Source organism: Sitophilus oryzae, unplaced genomic scaffold (assembly GCF_002938485.1).
Source record: "Sitophilus oryzae breed Bouriz unplaced genomic scaffold, Soryzae_2.0 scaffold_119_pilon_pilon, whole genome shotgun sequence".
Lineage (NCBI taxonomy): Eukaryota > Metazoa > Arthropoda > Insecta > Coleoptera > Curculionidae > Sitophilus > Sitophilus oryzae.
This window is the reverse complement of record NW_022145837.1, coordinates 1,454,275-1,469,131: the sequence shown is the minus strand read 5'-3', so window position 1 is coordinate 1,469,131 and position 14,857 is coordinate 1,454,275. Positions and strand designations below refer to the sequence as shown.

General features: G+C 32.0%; 1 pseudogene; it reads left to right on the top strand.

The window, feature by feature from the left end:
• Nucleotides 1-12,132: 12,132 nt before the first annotated feature.
• Nucleotides 12,133-14,857, top strand: part of LOC115891852 — a 45,932-nt pseudogene continuing 43,207 nt past the window's right edge.

Below are 14,857 nucleotides of genomic sequence, written 5' to 3'. Positions count from 1 at the left end.
TATATGGGACACCCTGTATATTTTTAATTTATTGAAAATAATTTAAAATTACCTTTCCAAAAATGTAACACACTTGATATTTTGCTCGATTCCTCTTCGAGATATAGAGTATATAAAAATTCGCCCGCTTTAAATAAGTAGGCTTTGAACGGTACCGGCTGTAATGCAAAAAAATCTAGCTGTGAGCATCAATTAAAACGAAAATAATATTTGCTATGAGAGATGCAGAATTTTATAACAATTTAAAATATATTTAACCAACATCAACACATTTAAACTATATCTAATAACAATACAAATAAATAGCAAACCAAGACATGAGATTTTGCTACAGGTGTTCGACATATCGGCCGTTTTCTGTTATGGACAGACGGGGCAGTTTTTGAACATTTCTCGCGGAATTCATTAACTCAGTGGGGATGAAAGATACCCTCTCATAACTGCTAAGTATCTCTAATTCTTGTTTTGATTATATGGAAGAATAAAGAACCTTTATTCTTCCGCAAATATATCCATAGGATTAGATCCATGGGCACAACGGCTGGGATCTTGGTTAGCTGTTCAATTATTCTTGAAATTGGCTGCAAAAATTTGCTGATAACTTCAATGTTCAGAGGCGGTGCGTCGTCTTGCTGGAAAAATATGGTTTCGAGTTCCATTAAGGGCATATCATCAATAAGGGGTCCAAAGCCTACTAGTTAAAAGTGACAAACTTTTAAAAATTCTGTATTTCGAAGGAGATTATAACAAAATATCAAGTGTGCTATATTTTTGGAAAGGTAATTTTAAATTCTTTTCAGTTAATTAAAGATATAGAGGGTGTCCCAAATAAAAAATCAATTATTCTGTTGATAACTCTTAAATTATTAATTTTAAAAAAATAATACTTAAACCATTAAATTCTACGTAAAAAGTTGCTTTGGAAATGTTTTCATAGAAATACAAAATTTTCCATAGCAAAAAAGTTACAGCGATTTGTTAAAAATGCACATTTTTGAAAAACACCCCGTAACTCCGAAACGGTAACAGATATTGATGTGCGGTTTTCACCATCATGTTTTTGATGAAAATTGAGCTCCAGACACCGATATTAGTTTTCGTCTATCTCCTATAGAAAAGGGTGTTTCCATTTAAAAGCATCGAATTTGACCCACCCTGTACAGTAGGAGAGGGATATATAAATATTGTACAAAATAAAATTGACCGGCTAAATTGGTGCTTTCAACATCAAAACTGGACAATTCAGAATTGGCAAAATGTTCTTTTTTTGGACGAGACCAGGATTAGGGTTCTCAGAGCTCCAGGAAGACGAGCGAGACTTTAGACTGCCAAATCTGTATCAAGATATAAAGAAGGAACTGTATTGTTAGGGGAGGTATTATGCCGGGAGCAAAAACTCCATTCAACACTTCAACAAACTTTAACGGATCGGAGGTATGTTGATTTAGTGCTAGAACCAATCGTTAGGCTTTGGAGAGCTGCAATTGGGGATAATTAGAACTTTGTGCGCGATAATGCAACTCCCCAGTGGCTAGAGAATGTCTTGAAAGGCAGGTGTTATAATTTTGGACTGGCCTGCATGTTTACCAGATCTAAATCATATCGAACACTTGTGGGTCTTGCTCAAAAGAAGCGTGCTTCATTAAAAAAAATCATTAAAAACTTTGATACCCTTGGAGAAATGAAGACTTTTCACAAAATTGAAAATATTTCAAAAACGGTAAGGTTTAAGTGTGATAAACCTTAATCAAATTTACCTTTATTTCAATCGTAGAATCTAAAAATAGAATAATATACAGGGTGTTCCATTTAAAAAAATACAACTATAATATTTTTAAACTTATTTAGGATACTCTCTGTCTTGTAAAATTATTTTTAAATTTAGCACTAATAGTCCTTCAACGAACCCAAAACTTACAATTTGTAAAAATCTAATCGTTTAGCTACAATAATCCGTGTCGTTTGTTGTGAACAACCCTGTATAAAATTTTAGGTACAACTTTATAGCACTAATCAAAATGTAATCCGAATTTTGAGAAATCTAGTAAATGGAAAACATAATGTCTACTGCCACTGCAAAAATTTAACCATAAATCACTACTTTAATCTCCTTACACAAACATTCATTAAGAATCCTCTATTGTTGGAGGGTATAACAACCTTTTAAGTGAATTTTGAAACTGACTCCACCCCTAAAAATGTATTTTATTTGATCTTCCTGTAACAGACACCAGCGCTACAGGTGTTCTATATCTGTAATACCTGAAACTAAATGGTTTACCTAAATAGTTGTCTTTTTTCCCTCTTGGTTGTTCAGTTTGCTTCTTCTGGCTCCTTTGAAGTAGCGTTGCACCGAAGATATCGTTTAACTTGGGAGGTTTTTAGTACTAGTTAATCCCTTTTGGGAGTCACCAGAAGGCATTCTTGTAGGATATCGATATGACAGTGACGTAGGTACACTGGAAATTCTGTTTACTTTTGAACAGGATTCTAAAAAAAATCTTAAAACAAAGTATATTGTATTATTAGGAGTAAAAAGTGTAGTTTGACTATATGAGACATACAGCCGAGGCAATGGGAGTAAAAATGACTCAACTTTCGTTTAGCTGAAATCTGTTATGACTTTATATATGCGTTCTAGAAGGCGTTAGTAGTACAAATATACAAAAATTTTCCTGCGGAAATGCGTCATTTTCATTTTGTGCACTTGGCTAGCAAAGCGCTACCAGAGTTGGGCAAAATTGTATGCTTTGCCAAAAATTCATAAATCGGACAAGTCTATGCGCCCAATTGTTTCGGCTGTAGGTTCTCCGACTTATAATTTGGCAAAATGGTTATCAAGGGAATTCGAAAATTTACCTGATCATGAACCTTCTGTCTCAGTTAAAAATAATATTGAATTCATTAACAGAATTAAAGATATAACATTGCATGAAGGTGAAATTTTGGTCTCCTTTGATGTATCTTCGTTGTTCCCAAGTGTCCCAATTCCACATACTTTAGGCTATTTGAAGGAATTACTGAACGCAAATGGTCACGACAACAAAACTGCGATTGAATATATTGAGCTTACATCGTTAATATATGAAACAAAATTGTTTTCAATTTAATAACAACTTTTTTGAACAGCGGGAAGGTACAGCAATGGGTAATCCATTGTCTCCATTTTTGGCTAATTTATTCATGAGCAGGTTTGAAGTGGAGGCTAAGAATCAGTTTGAGTATTCTCCAAGAGTATGGTTTAGGTATGTGGATGATATTTTTTGCTGTTTTTGACACACATTCAGACACCATAGATAATTTTATTTCTAAGTTAAATAATCGTTTTCCTTCCATTAAATTTACGCATGAAATTGAGAACAACGACAGATTACCATTTCTAGGTGAATTAGTTATTAGAAATACTAATAATTGCCTGGAATTTGATATCTATAGGAAAAAATACGACCACACGCAGATATTTTCCTAATGAATCACATCATAGTGTTGAACATAAAATGGCTAGTTTAAATTTCTTAGTTCATAGATTACTTAGTTTCCCACTTTCCAACGAAAGATATGAAATAGAAAGAGATTACATTAGGAATGTAGCTGAGTATAATGGATACTCAAGTGGAGGAAGATACGTCTAAATATTTTTCGATACCGTTTGATAGAGAGTTATCCAGTGGTCTAAAAGGAATTTTTAAGAATGTCAATTATAAACTTGTGTATAGTGCTAATAAAAAATTTCAACAATTATTAGGTAATCCAAAGGATAAAACACCTCCACTGGAAAGGTCGGGTATTTATGAAATTTCTTGTAAAGATTGTAATCAGAAATATGTTGGGCAAACTAGAAGATCAATATTAACTAGATTTAAAGAACATTTAGCTCAGATAAGATATGATAGACCGGATAAATCTTGCGTTGCCGAACATATTGTTGATAAAGAACATTGAATAGATCTTAATAATTTAAAATTAATTAAACAAGTCTCAAATTATGAGCAATTAGATGCATATGAGCATCAGAATTTAATAAATGTAAAGATAGTATGAACAGAGACAACGGTCCAATTCCTTCAAGTTCTTTGTTCCTACTACTCTAGTGGCGGAAATCTAACTGTTACGCTCAGTGGGCTCTGACTCGGTTGGCTAGATTTTGCCACGCCCACTCGGTGCCCACTGAGCGAGTATGTAAACGCTCAACTTGTAGATTGTACTTTAGTTTATAATCATCTGCTGATGATGCTAACATGGTTAGCGATACGCGTGTCCAGTGTAAAAGTAAAAGTGTTTTGGTGTACTGTGGTGATTTAGTGTTTTTATTTTGATTTGCAGGCTCTTGAGGAAACAGAAAATGTACTGAAATAAATTGAAAATAATATTTATATTAAAACAGCATTATTACTCTTCCTATTTAATAGCTGTTAGTAAGAAGTTTCACAAATATGCGCACATAGTGCACACACTTTTTTTTTCATTAAAAAATGTAGATTTAACCAATAACAAAGTAAAAACTTGCAAATTAAACAGGAAGGAAAATAAAAGCCAAAAAATTAGTCAATCACGACGATACGCCACTGGATATTTACCGATAGTTTCCCGAAACTGATTTTGGTCGCTTTCAAGCCTTTCAAACATCGTAAACGTTGTTGGTTTAAGCCTCTTAGCCTACTAGATCTGCATGGAAATAGTTATATAATTGTTGAAGAAAGTTAAAAGGATTATTAGGGTTAGGTAGCCGTTTACAACTGTTTGGAATTGTTGGGGGATTAGGCGGTTTAACAAAACGCATTATATGCTTATTTGTGAAATAGATTTTAATTTAATATTGTCAGAAATAGAATAGATATAGATATGGAAACTATATCAATCCCCCAATCAAAAAATCGCAATAATAGAAATATTGAATTAAAAGAAAACTTTCTTCGGTTGCAGTATAATTTCTGGTGGTAGATATTAGTATATTTACCTATAAGTTCATACCAAATAAACTTTTCGTCACGTGGTTAAGCTTGACCGGCACAGCGTTGCCCACTTATACATATTTTCTTTTAATCAACATATTTAATAATAATAATAATAATATATAGTTTATTAAATACTAACAACACACGTCTACAATTCATACAATACAAAATCATAGTTTTTAGTACTCAAATGGATACTGGAATCATTTCAAAAATGTTCTAGTCCAGATCCATAAAAAATATATTATATCCATTCACTTATTGTACTGTGTTCTTAAATTCATAATTACAATTCTAAACTTAGTTTGCACTCTAATATAAACTATAAAAAACATAAGCATATAGTATATGATCAAAGACGGGAGAAGCGGAACAGCATAGAAACAAAAAAGGTATCAATGAAATAAGGTTTTGGGTAGGCACTCCAGCCGGAACAAACTATAAAGCCTTACTTAATAATGACTTGCAGGAAAATTTGAAAGATTCAGGTGAAAGATTTCTTAAATAGTCAGGTACCAAATTATAGAGCTTTGTATATGTTATGGGTAAACGACCTCTGAAATATTTGTGTTCTATGAGCAGGAGGCGAGATGCGACCTCCAAATCGAAGGTTGAGATTATGAATGTCGGTCCCTATATGATATTTTCTGCACTAAATAGGGGGAGGGCAGTTATTAAATATAATTTTGTGAAACAATATAACTGAGTGAAGCTTGTGTCTCTCTAACATTGACATCCATGATGCACTTTGCAGTTTATGAGATATTCATGAGTATTTTCTAATTCCGTATATGAAACGGAGACACGAGTTTTGTGCTTTTTGTATACGTCTTATATCAAACTGGTCTAAACATGGCCCATAAACCGCATCAGCAAAATTAAAATGTGAAAGAACAAGTGAATCGGAGAGTGCAATCTTGAGTTTCTCTGACAGAACATGACGATGAGGAAACAATAGTTTTAAATTAGTATACGCTCTTTTGAGGCATTTAGTAACGTGAGGTTTAAAGCGTAAATTGCTATCAAAAGTAGGACCCAAATTTCGAGCTACATCAACACATTGAAGAGTACTATCTTTTATTTTTAATTCAAAATCAACAGAAATTGTTTTATTATGTTTTCCAAATACCATAAAACACGATTTACTTGGATTGATATTTAAAAGATGCGCTTCCGAAAACTTACTTAGACTTTCCAAATCAGTATTTAGAAATTTTGAAGCATCGGCCGATTTATCAGGATTAAATGACATTACTAATTGCGTGTCATCGGCATATAATTGGCTCATGCTATATTCAATATACTGAGATATGTTGCAGGTATACATGCTATATAGAAGAGGCCCCAATACCTTGCGGTACGCCACTATCAATATATAGAATCTCAGATTTTCCTTTATTTGTTTCCACATACTGTCTTCTATCCGCTAAGTAATTGCTTAACAATAAAGTTGCACCCTCCGAAAATCCTAAGTAATGCAATATCGAAACTAAAATTTCATGGTTAATTTTGTTAAAAGCCTTAGTATAATCTAAAAGTACCATTACTGCTGTTTCACCCTTATCTATAGGTCTAAAAATCTCATCTGTGACATTGAGCAAAGCTGTTGTACAGCTGTAACCCTTCCGAATTCCCGATTGATTAGCTAGAAAAAGATTATTTTGGTTCAGATGATCTGTTATTTGTATGATCTGTATTGGTTCAGATGATCTGTATTTTAAGAAATAAATAAATCTATACTAATATATAAAATCTTTAAGTGACTGACATACTGATTAATCACGATCCTGCTCAAACCACTCAACGTAAGAAGCTCAATTTTGGCATACAGGCTGATTTGAGGGTGTAGAGGTTCGATAAGAAAGGATTTTTCGAAATTCCAGTTCCAAGAGGGTGAAACCACCCCTCAAATATTACAATATTTTTTATTTAAAAAACGGTCAAGTTTCCGAAAAAACGCTTAAACACGTATATTTTATTTTGTTTTTTTACATATTTTAAGATTTTTTAAAATGTATACAGGGTGTTTTCGAAAAAATCTGGTCATTGATTAATCACGATCCTGCTTAAAGCGCTTGACGTAAAAAAGCTGATTTTTGAAAACGGATTGACTTTTAGGGTGTAGAGGTTCGATAAGAAGGGATTTTTCGAAACTCGAATTCTAAGGGGTGAAACTATCCCTCAAATATTAAAATATTTTTATTTAAAAACCGGTGAGTTTTCCCGGAGAAAAACTCTTAAACACGTATATTTTATTTTGTTGTTTTACATATTTTAAGATTTTTATAAATTTATACAGGGTGTTTTCATAAAATATGACCACTGAGTAATCACGATTCTGCTTAAACCGCTTGACGTTTAAAGCTGATTTTTGGCAAACGGATTGACTGTGGGGTGTAGAGGTTCGATAAGGAGGGGTGTCTCGAATCTCAAATTCCAAGAGGGTGAAAACGCCCCTCAAATATTACAATATTTGTTATTTAAAAAACGGTTAGTTCTTCGGGAAAACGCTTGGACAAGCATAATTTATTTGTTTTTTTTTACATATTTTGAAATTTTTTAAAAAATCATACAGGTTGTTCCAAAAAGTTGGGTAATTTCTTACCCACGATTCTGCTTAAACTGCTTGACGTAAAAAGCTTATTTTTGGCAAACGGATTTTTCGAAAGTCAAATTCCAACGAGATGAAACTACCCCTCAAATATTACCTAGTTATACAGGGTTGTTCACCACATACGACACGGAGTATTGTAGCTAAACGATTAGATTTTTACAAATTGTAAGTTTTGGATTCGTCGAAGGACTATTAGAGCTACAATTTAAAAATATTTTTACATGATACAGAGTGTCCCAAATAAATAAAAAATATCAAAGTTGTATTTTTTTAAATGGAACACCCTGTATATTATTACATTTTTTAGTTTCTACGATTAAAATAAAGGTAAATTTGATTACGATTTATTATACTTAAACCTTACCTGTTTCTTGAAATATTTTTCAATTTTAGGAAAGTGCAGTCAAAATTTTATAGGCTTCATTTTCCAGTGGTATCAAAAGTTTAATACTAAATATTTACTAAAGTTTATTTATTGATCAGTTATTGTGTTGCAATAATAAAAATTATACTACCTTATACAGAGAGAGTGTCTAAAATTTTATTTTAAATAATTACTAGCTTTAAACGGCAATAACTTGTTTAATTTAAATGGTACACCCTGTATATTTCATGAGAATCAGATGCACAATTTAATTGTCTCTCAAATTGTATTACACTATTTTTACCTATAGCTTCAAGTTTCCGTAGAAAATGCATTTTCTTGTAATTTTAAATTCATTTATCAATATACCCATGGAATACTGACATTTTAGATTATTTTCAAAGATGTACCAAATTTTTAATGAGTACAGATACTAATATTGTCGATATAGTTTGTTTATTTCATTAAAAAATAAAAATAAAACTGTTTAAATATTTGTTAAAGAGGACCAATTAATATTCCAAAAATTAAAAAACTGAATTTTTTATGTGTATTAGACAGTGTGGTAAAAAGTAACACCTTAAAAATGATATTTCATTTTTTGACAAATGCTTAGTTGTAACAACAGAGACATTCATTTTTATAACTTATTATTATATTGATTTTTGATTTAAATCCACATTTATTTAGAATAATTTATTCACGAACATAATTATGTAATTAATTAGTATTTGGGCGGAAATAATGGTGGTATATTTAATTAATGGTATACTCTTTATGAAGATTTAAATAGTTTTCTTTTTGTGAGCAGACTGGGCTAGTAATATTATCATTTTGTTAAAAACGATAATATTACTAGCCTGTATATTTTGTACATTTGTTGCTTTTAAAAGAATCTAAAATGTCATTATTCCATGGGTATATTGATAAATGAGGTCTAAATTATAAGAAAATGCATTTTCTACGAAAACTTGAAGGATAGGTAAAAGTGGTATAATACAGTTTGATAGACAATTAAATTATGCATCTGATTTTCCGAAAATATACATGTATGTTCCATTTAAATTAAACAAGTTATTGCCGTTTAAAACTAGTAATTATTTAAAATAAAATTTTAGACACTCTGTATAAGGTAGTATCATTTTTATTATTGCAACACAATAACTGATCAATAAATAAACTTCAGTAAATATTTAGTATTAAAAACTTTGATACCCTTGGAGAAATGAAGCCTTAAAATTTTTACTGCAGTTTCAGAAAATTGAAAATATTTCAAAAACGGAAAGGTTTAAGTGTAATAAACCTTAATAAAATTTACCTTTATTTCAATTGTAGAATCTAAAAATAGAATAATATACAGGGTGTTCTATTTAAAAAATTACAACTATAGCATTTTTTACTTATTTGGGACACTCTGTATCTTCTAAAATTATTTCTAAATTGTAGCTCTAATAGTCCTTCAACGAACCCAAAACTTAAAATTTATAAAAATCTAATCGTTTAGCTACAATACTCCGTGTCGTATGTGGTGAAAACAACCCTGTATAATAATATCGCCATATTGTTTTTCTCATGCTGCCTCATATATCTCATGCTGCCTCATATAATACCAAATTTCAAATAAACCGGTTTAAAAAATAAACAAAATATATATTATTTTTATTTAACCTTTCGAGATCTGTAATTTCTTCGGGAAGCATTTTAGAGCATATGTTCATAGAAACTTTTTGTTTTATTTTTATCTGTAGAATCATCCACCAAAGCTAGATACACTATTTTTTTGACACCCTGTATAGTTCCTACTGATTCCAAACAGTTAAGTATTAAGAAAGATATAAAAATACGATGCATATAACAATAAATTTATGCTTAAATGTAATTACAAGTGCCTTATAACAAGAACATATTTTATTTCCATCGCATACATAAAACGATTTTATTTACATTTATTTAAAAGTATTTTTATGGTTAATAGCCTTATAGCGTGATGTTTTAATAACTGATTCGAGTTACATTAAGTAAGACATTATTTCCCAACAATGAGATTGGCTTAAATTGATTTTAACAAGTAAATTCGATTAATAAAGTTATAAATTTTTGATTGCTCGTAAAATGTAATATCGAAAAAATTATCGACCAATCGTTAAACTGGCCAGTTTTTATATTTTTAGCACTTAATAAAATAATTAAAAACTTTTATGCGTGCATGATCGCGCGAAAACTGAGTGCTTAAAAGTGTTTTGTAATGGGCCTGAGGGTTTTTAATAGTTTTGCCTAATGTCTATAAAGAGTATTTAATTAAATTTAATGAAAAATATAGTATATAATAAACATTCTAGTTTATACTGATGCCGTTTGTAAGTTCGAAAAGATACTGTATTAAGTATTACACTATCAAATTTCATTTTTTCCAAATATCTTTTAAAAAAGATCTTTGGCAAAGAAATTTGATAGTGTAAAGCTGGTCACACACGATGTAGCAAACACCTTCCAACGATGGACAAACGAACATTTGCCACAGCGTGTGGGAGACGCACTTGCCAAATATATGTGTATTTGGCATTATTGTTGAAAATTTTGCCAAATATTGGTTCCAACGTTGGAGCGAACGTTGGAAGCATGGTGTAGGACCGGCTTAATACTGGCTTTATATGGTGCTTATCAATAAGTTGCCGCAAATAGGGGTTGCCAGGTTCAAATTTTTTCCCGAGCCCTGCAACAGTGCCTCGGGCATCTATAGCTCCTTTAATAAGAAACTTAGGAATTTTGTATAAGTGCCAACCTAAAGATGTGTTAGGATATATTTCAAGAAAATATTTTAACTTCTACAGGTTGGCTCAAAAAGTGTGAGTGGATTGGAATGACTTTTATAAATGGAACACCCTGTATATTATTGCATTTTTAGCTTTCTTTCTGACCACTTTACATAATCCTAAGATATTATTAAATATGTTTTGATAATTTACTATTTTTTTAAATTTACTATTGTTGTTATTTACTTTACTTTGCTATACTAAATATCGTAATCTTAAACTGTACAGGGTATTCAAAATTCTATGCCCACACTTTCTATATAAAATATAAAATAATTTCGTCTCCAAAATCAGTTATTATTATTATTAATTAAACATAATTGCGGCAACTTTTTGATAAGCATCCTTATAACATCATGCACGGAATAAAAATAGCTTTACTTTGACATATAAATGATCAAAACCTTTTATGAGCGTAATGTCGTCACCAAAATCACTTATTATTATTATTATTTAAACGTAGTTGCAGTAACTTTTTGATAGGTACCCTGTTAAAAGTGTATTCTCCTATTCATAAATATACGTAAAAATTAGGTTTTGATGACTTATAGATTATGATAAATAATTGTTTTAAATAAACAAAATATTAGGATTAGGTTAGGTTATTAAGATTTGGTTTGTCGATTATCGATTTGGTTTTTGTTGCATTATATGGTTAGTATTCTAGGGTTAAAAACACAAATTTTTGATCAATAAAGTGCCACTACAACCTCTTTTAAACAAAACTCCCTAGCTATCCCATTAACCCCCAATATTGATATTAAATTAAACTAAAATCCTCCCTCCCACCACCAAAAAACTCTCTCCCAAATTAAGCATCTCTAACCATCCCCTTAGCTCCCCATTAGCCTCGCCAATGATCTCGCAAACGTCAACGCGTACAGCATCACCGGCAACAACCCAAATCCGAATTAAATTATCAAGCCACAAGCTCCGCCTCCCTCCCCCTGCAATTACCACCCCCCTGTCACACCCTGCGCGCGCATCTCCCCATGGGGGCGTGCCCGCACTAATTGCGCCGCGCCAAATTGTCCGCAACCTGTTTGTTTTAAATTTATTGCGCGTAATATCGCGCCGTTTACGGCACTAACTGGTTTTTTTTCGACGCGGGGCGGCGCTTGTAGGCCATATCGAACAGGACACTCCCTCGGGTAGGCGGGGCTTGAATCGACCTATGGAACCAGGCGACTCCGCCTGTTTTTACGGATTTATCCCCTCAAGCGTCGGGATTTTCGTTGTTCGCGGCAGGGAATCTTATTAGTCGTTGAGTACCGTACGAAAGGTGTTGATCTGCGTTAAAAAACGCTTTTTCGTGGATCTAGGGTTTATAGTGATGTTAGTGCGTTTAGTGATGACGTCGCGTCGCTGTTTTTGAGTACGGGGTTGTTTAAGAGAAACATGATGCCTCTGGCACCTACACCGGTGATTTCCGTACCCTCAAACCCAAAATCGGGTTCTCAATTGACTCTATCGTGGGAGGACAAACCAGTGCGAGTCCCCAACACTCTCCAGTGCATTTTCGGAAGTTCAGCACCGATCTCACCCTCCAGCGATGTGGAGCACAAAATAAACTTCAAGTCCTAAGCAATACTCACCAACCGTTTCACCGGAAACCACCCATTATGGTCCCGGGGATACCCGCGCATACCCTGATACGACCTAATCCAACATATGATCCGAATTTGGTGGGTAAAAATGGGTTTTTGCAGCCGGAGTTGATGCATAATCACGGAGGGCAGCATCCGTTTGCTCTAGCGGCACATTTCCAGGGTGCCGCTCTGGCGGCGGCTTTGAGTCAGGGCCAGCACGGGTTCCCGGGACAGCCGGGACATATGGCAACGCCGACGCCGCCTAGGGATAGTTATCCGTTGTATCCGTGGCTGTTATCCAGGCACGGGAGGATATTTCCGCATAGGTTTCCCGGAGGTGAGTACAGAATCTTTGTTTTTCTTAGTTTAACTTCTTTATAACCGGGAAATTAGTAATATAAATATACAATAATTAAAATTAATAGAATATCCTAGCAACAGCTTGCTGAAAGCAGTTGTATTCATAAAGAAGTAGCTTAAAAACAATAAACTTTTCGGTTCTAACCACAATTTCTCTTGGCGGATGACAATCAAACACTAAAATGACATTTCTCGCAAATTCTGAAGTATAATTAGTGTCAAAAGTTAAAGATTCGTTTATTTTTTTCCACTAATTGAAAATTACTACCACAAATGTTCACGTTCCGAATGCCTACATTAAAATTAGAGAAACAAACTTCCACACTTATTGAAACCACTAATTTATTTCACTAATTTCGAGGCTGTGAATGAGGCCTTAGGCTGGACTAGCGAAAAAACGGCGTCTAGTTGGCTTGGAAGTAAACATCGATGACATTCCCCATATAATTTTGCACATAAAATGACAGCGATCTTCATTTCCTAGCCATCGCTAACGCCGTTTTTTGGGTCATATTGTATTTGGATAATAAACATTTGTTAGTGATGTCATAATCTTCAAGTTATAAGTACATATTTTCTTAAGTTTATAATCTTTTTGAACAAATTTTGCATTGTTTCTTCGATACTTTTGTGAAGGATCTCTAAATATGATATGATAATACTGACACAAATTAACTGACACAAATTTATAACTAGGTAGTTGTTAAAATTGAACTAATTTGGCAGCTGGTGTTGAAGTAACCGTCAATTATATATCATAGCCACCTAGATTTTATCAAATAATAAAGATTTACTAACACTAAATCATAAAAATGAAAATATCTAGGAAAATCTTTGTTTGAGGGGTAGGCAACCTTAATAGTATTTTGAAGAGACATGAATTTTCCATTGAATACCGGAATAATATACTGAGTGTTCTATTTAAAATAAAAGATTAATTTGCTTTTAGAGGCGACCAATGTTCAGTATTAATTTTGTCTCACCCTGTATAACTTTCTTGGTCAAATTTTAATTTGATCTAAAGTACAATGGTTATTTTAACTACACATTAGGCTATGCCGGGTAAATTCCAATTTAGGTAGATTTTATTGAAATTTAAAAATTGTTCTTCATTTTTAGAAAATGACAAAAATTTCAAAAACCTTACATTTTAGTCATATGCTTCTATAATGAAACTCACCTTTATTTTTTACTTGAAATTCGAAAATCAATTAATATATAGGATGTTCCATTACAAAAAACACAACTTTGATGTGTAACTTTTATTGGGGACACCCTGTAGAACTCTCTGTATGTTTAAAAGATGATCTAAATTAACCTATATATGCTCACAAAATTTCATTTTTTACTCCCAGCGCGCGTAAAGAAATTTATCTTCAAAATATTCTTATTTATTTGAAAACTTTTTAAAAATTATAATTTTAAAGTTTTTTTTTATTTATTTTACTCAAAATCTACATCAATTTAGTTTTTGTAACAAAAAAAAAACACTCTTTTTAATTAATTATAACAAATTTTTGTCACTTTAAAACATATTTATCACAGCAAAATCACATTAAAGAAAAATCGTTGTTCATAATTTCAGAATTTATGAGACGCATTTTCTTGATAGCTCATAAAACTTAATTACATTGAATAAAAACAATGATACTAATCTAGCAGTGGTTGTTTTACAATAACATTATTTAAATGGGTCTTTATTTATTGCAAACCGATGAATAATTTAGATTTTATCAATCTATTAATAAGTTAAAGTGTTAATTTTAAATTTTATTACAGTGAAATAGAAAAAATATATAATTTGTGGTTTAAATTAGCATAATGATTATTGCTTAACAGATTTTATTATTAAAAATATAAATAATGTAAAATACTATTGATTACCTACGTGTTGAATTTGTTTAAATAAAAATATTTCAGTTTTAAATAAATAAATATTTTTTTAAGATTAATTGTGAAGCGAAAATGTTTGATTTTTGGTTTTGCCCAATTTAACGTGTGTATTTCTTTTAAAAGTTTCTTCTTTCCCAAACACCAGTTATTACAGTTTTTAATAATATCTCTTTCCCTAAAACCCAAACCAAATAACCTATAATCATCGTTCTATTTCATCCTCTCTTCCCAAATCAAACCGTCAAACCCCAAAAACCTATCAAAATTAA